Genomic DNA, 6874 nt, shown 5'->3' with positions numbered 1-6874 from the left:
GTTTGGAACTGACCGAGCGAGAAGTTTTGGTGGAAATCCGGCCGCAGCGGGATCTGAACACCGTCGCTTTCCTAGAATGGCTAGGAAGATTTTGAGGCCTCGGGCTTGATCTCAATCCTCGGCCGGGGCCCGCGCTGAGGGGGGCGGCGTCCAGCAGAACGAGAGCGCGGTCTTTGGTCTCGGGCGTGGCGGCGCTGTGAAGCGGCGGCGGCAGGCGGTGCAGGCTGCGGCTGAGAACTGCGAGCAGACGGCTGTTTTGAGCGACCTGCAGCGGAGCTCGAGCGCTTCGGAAGGAAGTGCTTCATGGCCTGCGAAGTCTTTTGCACCTCCATGAATCTGTCCGCGAAATCTTTGACGGCAGATCCGAAAAGGCCCGCTTGTGAAATGGGCGCGTCGACGAACACAGAGCGCTCGGCTTCCGTCATCTCGGACAGCGTCAGCCATAAGTGTCTCTCAGCCACGGTGAGAGAGGCCATATTCCGTCCTATGGCCTGTGCAGCGGCTTTAGTAGCAGCGACCATTCCCCTGCTGGAACATTGTTCCTGGACAGTCTGTCTGGTCCCACATTCAGGTGACCAGGCACGTGCGCCGCTCTCAGTGAGAGCAGGTTGTGCTGAGCCCAGACCAGAAGGCGTTCCGTCAGCCTGTGAAGGTTTCGTGACCTGACGCCGCCCTGGCGATTTATGTATGCCACCACTGACATGTTGTCCGACCGGACCAAGACGTGGTGGCCTGTTACCTGGGGACAAAAACGCCGTAGCGCTTTGTCGACTGCTATCATCTCCAAGCAGTTTATGTGAAGGAGCTTTTCCCGTTCTGACCACAGGCCAGCTAGGGGTCTGCCCTCGAGCAGCGCTCCCCACCCCGAGGTGGAGGCGTCCGTAGACATCACCTTCACACTCGAAGCGGTCCACAGACTCACACCTGACTGATACCAGTCGGTTATTTTCCAAGGTTCCAGAGCTGAAACACACTGAAGGTCGACCCTGAGGCGAAACAGACCCGCTGTCCATGCCCTGGGTGGAACCCGCGCTTTCAGCCACATCTGCAGTGGGCGCATGCGGAGCAAGCCCAACTGGAGCACAGAGGCTGCTGAGGCCATCAGCCCCAGCATTTTCTGAAACCTTTTGAGCGGAACTATCGCGCCATGGCGGAAGGATTTCACGCCGCGCTGAATATTTAGCGCGCGCTCTGGTGACAGGCGTGCTGTCATGGACAGCGAGTCCAACACGGTTCCCAGAAAGAAAATTTTCTGACTGGGAGACAGTGAGCTCTTCGTCCAATTGACTGTGAGGCCCAGCTCCTCGAGGTGCTCGAGTAATGCGGCCCTGTGTTCTATGAGCTCCGATCGTAATCGAGCTAGAATCAGCCAATCGTCCAAGTAGTTCAGGACTCGCATGCCCTGAAGTCTCAGGGGTGCGAGCGCCGCGTCCATGCACTTCGTAAATGTACGAGGTGCTAGGGACAGGCCGAACGGCAGGACTGTGTATTGATATGCCTGGCCTTCGAAGGCGAATCTCAAAAATCGCCTGTGATGGGACGCTATTTGTATTTGGAAATAGGCGTCTTTCAGATCTATCGACATAAACCAGTCCCCGTGGCGCACTTGCGCGAGGATTTTCCTGGTCGTAAGCATTCTGAACTGGCGTTTGACAAGCACTCTGTTCAGCTGTCGTAGATCTAAAATGGGTCTGAGACCCCCATCCTTTTTCGGTACCAGAAAATATCTGCTGTATAGGCCCCCTTCGCTCTGAGCCTGAGATAAAGGTTCTATAGCCCCTTTGCTCAGTAGTTTCGCTATCTCGGCACGAAGTAGATGAGACACTTCGTTTTTCACCGTAGTTTCGACGCGCGCCATATAACGGCGCGGGCGTCGAGCGAATTGTAGCGAATAGCCTCTCTTTATAGTGTTCAGCACCCATTCTGATACCCCGGGAAGCTTTGACCACGCATCTGCATGAATAGCTAGGGGCAGAATGAAATCCGGGCTCTGGTCGCGGCAAAACGGCAGCTCGAGAGCCCGGGCATACTGGGAACACAACACCGTGTTTACAGCGTTCGAGGCGGGGGGCGCGCTGATCACAGCGGGCGGCCTGACCGCGCTCAGCTTTTTTATGGCAGATTGTGCAGAAAAAGCGAGCGGGGGAGATCCCGTAGGAATCGGCGTGTCTGTGACAAAATGTGGGCGCGGGGCTGCGGGCACATTTATTACACTGAAAACACTGTCGTTCATGGCCGACTGAATGTGTGTTGGTTTCGTTTTTACAGAAACCAAGGGACACGCAGCATGTAGTGTGAGCGGGCATGGTGACATGGGCGCGTTTACTACATTGTTTGCACAATCGACCGGAGTCGATTTTATTTGTGCTAGCCCTGCACCGTGGCGGGCTGTGTCTGTGTGTGTGAATGGGCACTGGGTGGGCATTCTTACAACACTTATAACACCATCGGTCGTGGCCGGAACACCAGAAAATGCACTCTTTATTGGATTTATCTGGGTAGCCGTAAAAACGGCTTTTGTGCGCAGGCAAACGGGCTGAGACACCGGCTGGCTCACTGCGACAGTCGCGATGTTTGGAACTGACCGAGCGAGAAGTTTTGGTGGAAATCCGGCCGCAGCGGGATCTGAACACCGACGCTTTCCTAGAATGGCTAGGAAGATTTTGAGGCCTCGGGCTTGATCTCAATCCTCGGCCGGGGCCCGCGCTGAGGGGGGCGGCGTCCAGCAGAACGAGAGCGCGGTCTTTGGTCTCGGGCGTGGCGGCGCTGTGAAGCGGCGGCGGCAGGCGGTGCAGGCTGCGGCTGAGAACTGCGAGCAGACGGCTGTTTTGAGCGACCTGCAGCGGAGCTCAAGCGCTTCGGAAGGAAGTGCTTCATGGCCTGCGAAGTCTTTTGCACCTCCATGAATCTGTCCGCGAAATCTTTGACGGCAGATCCGAAAAGGCCCGCTTGTGAAATGGGCGCGTCGACGAACACAGAGCGCTCGGCTTCCGTCATCTCGGACAGCGTCAGCCATAAGTGTCTCTCAGCCACGGTGAGAGAGGCCATATTCCGTCCTATGGCCTGTGCAGCGGCTTTAGTAGCGCGAAGAGCGAGGTCTGTAGCGCTTCTCAGGTCCGCCACGCAGATCGCTCCGGGTCCTTCCTCGTCCAATTTAAGGAGAAGGTCGGCTTGGTAGATCTGCAGGATAGCCATAGTGTGCAGCGCTGAAACTGCTTGCCCGGCGGCGGTGTAAGCGCGACCGTGCATGGTTGACGTCACTCGGCAGGCTTTAGAGGGTAGCGTCGTGTGATCGCGCCGTCCAGCGGAGGGCGGGAAGAGATGAGACGCTACAGCTGGTTCCACAGGAGGAACAGAAAGGTATCCTCTGTCCTTCGCGCCATCCACCGAGGAGAAAGCAGCAGAGGCAGAGGTACGCAGCCTGGCGGAGAAGGGGGCGTTCCACGATTTAGTCACTTCCTCATGAAGTTCCGGGAGGAAGGGCGCGGGCCGCGATTTCGTCGGAGCCTCGTCATTTCCGAGAAAGCGTCCGTCCATTCTGTTGCGCGGCGGCTGCGCGGGCGCCTCCCAATCGAGGCCGATGCTTTCCACGGCCTGAGAGAGCAGACGCATCAGCTCAGTCTCAATGCCGGCTCTCTTACCAGTGGGCTGGCGGGAAACGCTAGCGGAGGGGAGATCCACGGAGCTCGCCCAATCCTCACTATCGGATGCCAGAAGAGAACACGCCTCGGTGGGTTCGTCAAACTCGTGGATGGACGCGGCGGCAGGCGGCGGCCGTTGTCCGTCAGTGAGCGACTCGAGCGAAACCGGCGAAGCTGGCGGGCGAACCGGCGAGCTTTGGCGGGCTGGAGAAAGCTCGGGAGCGCGCTGGGCGCGGCGCTTCTTGCGGCGCGGCACCACGGCGGGCTGCGGTGAAGGCTCGGAGAATGATGCCAGGCGAGTCCTCAGAGTCACCATGAGCAACAGCTCGCAATGAGGGCATCCGCCGTCAGCGAGCGCGAGAGCCGCGTGATCCTCACCCAGGCAGGAAACACAGATGACGTGCCGGTCTCCATCGCTGAGCGGGGCGCGGCACGAGCCACAGGAAGGCATCTTTAAAAAGACGCAGCTCTTTTTGTGAGAGAAGTGTGAGTCGCGTCAAGTAAGCGAGCGCACACTCTCAACAGAGTAAATACACACAGAGTATGAAAAGGATATAGAACGCCGGAAAGCGCAGCAGGTACGGCAGTTGAAGGCGGCGAGGCCAGCGACTCCAGAGCTCGTCCCGCTGAAAGGCTTGCTTCGACGGCGCGGCTTCTCACTCCGGATCCAGCGATGCGTGTGCTTCGCTGAAGAGGTAAAAATCAGCTTGTATCAGCCTAACGAGCATATTTATAGGGTGAGGCCACGCCCCTTCTGGCGGGACGTGACGATATGGGCGCGAATTGCCCCCATTGGTCATTACGTCACGCAGAGTCTCTCTCGATAGGCTGCTGCATTTGCTGCAGAGCAACCAATAGGCGCGCGAGCTGTTTCGCCTAGGTCTGCTTGCTGCTGCAAAGCGTTTTACATTAATAAAAAATTAAGGATAATTTTTGGCTTCAATATCTCGCGGAAAAGAGTTTTCCCCTAGCGTAAGCTATTACGCAGTACGAGAGATACTCTCGTAAGAGAACACCCCCTACTTTCGCAATAAAATGAACTAGTCCGAACGGCGCGCGGCGCCAAACCGCGAAAGATAAACATGACAGGAGGACTGGGGAGTACACAACGAAGCAAGACGAGTCTAAACGCGAAAATGAAACGAAGTTACCCAAGCGGCTCAAATAAAAGAAAAAAAGACAAAAGACGCCGATATGTATTTGGCAACACTGCCAAAAATGACTAACTTTTTTACGCCTACTGTTGGGGACACATGCCGCTACAGCAGCAGCTGTGAAGTGACGCTAGTTGAGGATAACGTGTAACGTATAGCCAGGCCGGCCCACAGAAATGACTGGGCCCCTGAAAAGGTCCAGTGAATGGGCCCTCCCCAAATCTGCAATAGGCTACTCATATCATGCGTGTGCTCTCTCTCTCCTACATTAACACATACGTTTAGACTTACTCAGTGATGGGGTCCATTTACATACACACACACACACACACACACACACACAGGGCTCTCAAGTGTCACGCATTGAGCATGACAGTCACTCATTTCGGTCTTTTGTCACGCACTCCCGCCACACATTGTATTTCTCACGCGGAAAAACGATTTATAATATATTTAATATGCCGCACCGCCCAAAATGTCTCTGGCCGCGCCGCTCTCACTTTGGACCCGGCAGGAATCAAGCGCGTCTCCCCTGTGTTGTTCGTCGAGCTACACAAAAGCCAATCAGAAAATAGCACTATTGTATCTGGGTATGATTTAACGCAACAACCAATGAAAAAAAATGAAAATTGTCATGAAACAACCCCATTCCCGCGACCTGTCTGTCCAATATCTAATGGTGTGTTCACACCGAACGCATATTTAATTATTTGCGCGAGTAGATTAGGCTACATACAAAGTCAATGCAAAGACTCGAATAGACGCATCATTCGCGCCGGGCGTTGCGAATGACGCGAATTGGGCGACGCGTTTGCCGCGAACGTCTTCCGCGCAAGTTGAAAAATTTGAACTCGAGCGCATGTTCGATCGTCTAACTAGACGCGTATTTGACGCTCTATTCGCGTTCGGTGTGAACACACCATAAGGCTGCCACTCTGCAGAAGCAAATTCCATCCTATCTTCGATATGTTGTAGTAGTTTTAGCCGGACAGTGCACATGACAACTGCTGTAAATGACATGAAATATTCTCTCAGTCCTCGCGCATCTGATAAGGCCTCATTGGATTTACAGGACGATTTTAGGCAATCGATTGCTTCAATCACACTGGGGAGATGGTGAGCAATAGGTCTTACTTTTTCTTTTACTGTCTATGGTCTTACCGTGTCAATTCGCGCACTCCATCGTGTCACTCACTTGGTTATTATTGCTCACTTGAGCTGCTGATTGCGAACTGGCGCGAAGCGCTGGCGTTTTGACTTACGTACAACAAAAAATAGCCTACTCAGACCATTTTCAGGAGAGGGGTGTTTCATTATGACACAGGCTACATTTTACTCAAGCAACATTAAATAAAATGCATTTTTTTTCTCACTTTCAACAATAAATGGCGCTATTTTGGTTAAAAATAAAATATGGTATCACTGTAAATGATTTCTGTTGTTTTCACAGGATTATACTGTTTTTCTCAACAGTTTCTTACTGTATAACCTATGTACAGTAAGTTACAGTAGATTTAGATGTTGTCACAGTATTATGTTGTATTTTCAACAGTTATGTAGTGTGCACACAGTTGACAGTATGTTACTGTTGATTTTCAAAGCATTCTGGGAAATTATCAGTTACTGTAAAACTAAATACAGCAGTGCAAATTGACCGCAAAAAAAAACACACACAATTCCGCAGGAAAAATTGGTATAGAAACGTTATTTTTAGGCTAACGTTACATAAAACATTTTCAGGATGGGGTAACCATGACAGTATTAATTTCTGTCAGTGGGGGGTGCATGAGAGCGCATTTGAGTTTGAACGAGTTTTTCTGTGACTGTCATGTCAGTGCATCGATCGTGTCTGTTTCTGCTGACCTGTGGAACTTCGTCATATGGTAAGTAAATCTAATTATTTGTATGCATACATGGATTCTAGCTAATTATTAACTTTACAGTTATTAACTGACCACGTATACGGTCAGAATGATCTAAACATTTTGTTATTTACCATTTTAAGTCGGTGGAAGCGCCTGCGGGTAGCTAATATGGGGTGATTTTAGTATCAAAATGATTAACACGTGCAAGCACACT

The sequence above is a fragment of the Rhinichthys klamathensis genome, unplaced genomic scaffold (assembly GCF_029890125.1).
Source record: "Rhinichthys klamathensis goyatoka isolate OS25496 unplaced genomic scaffold, OSU_Roscu_1.1 h1tg001212l_1, whole genome shotgun sequence".
Taxonomy (NCBI): Eukaryota; Metazoa; Chordata; class Actinopteri; order Cypriniformes; family Leuciscidae; genus Rhinichthys; species Rhinichthys klamathensis.
This window is presented reverse-complemented; position numbering follows the sequence as displayed.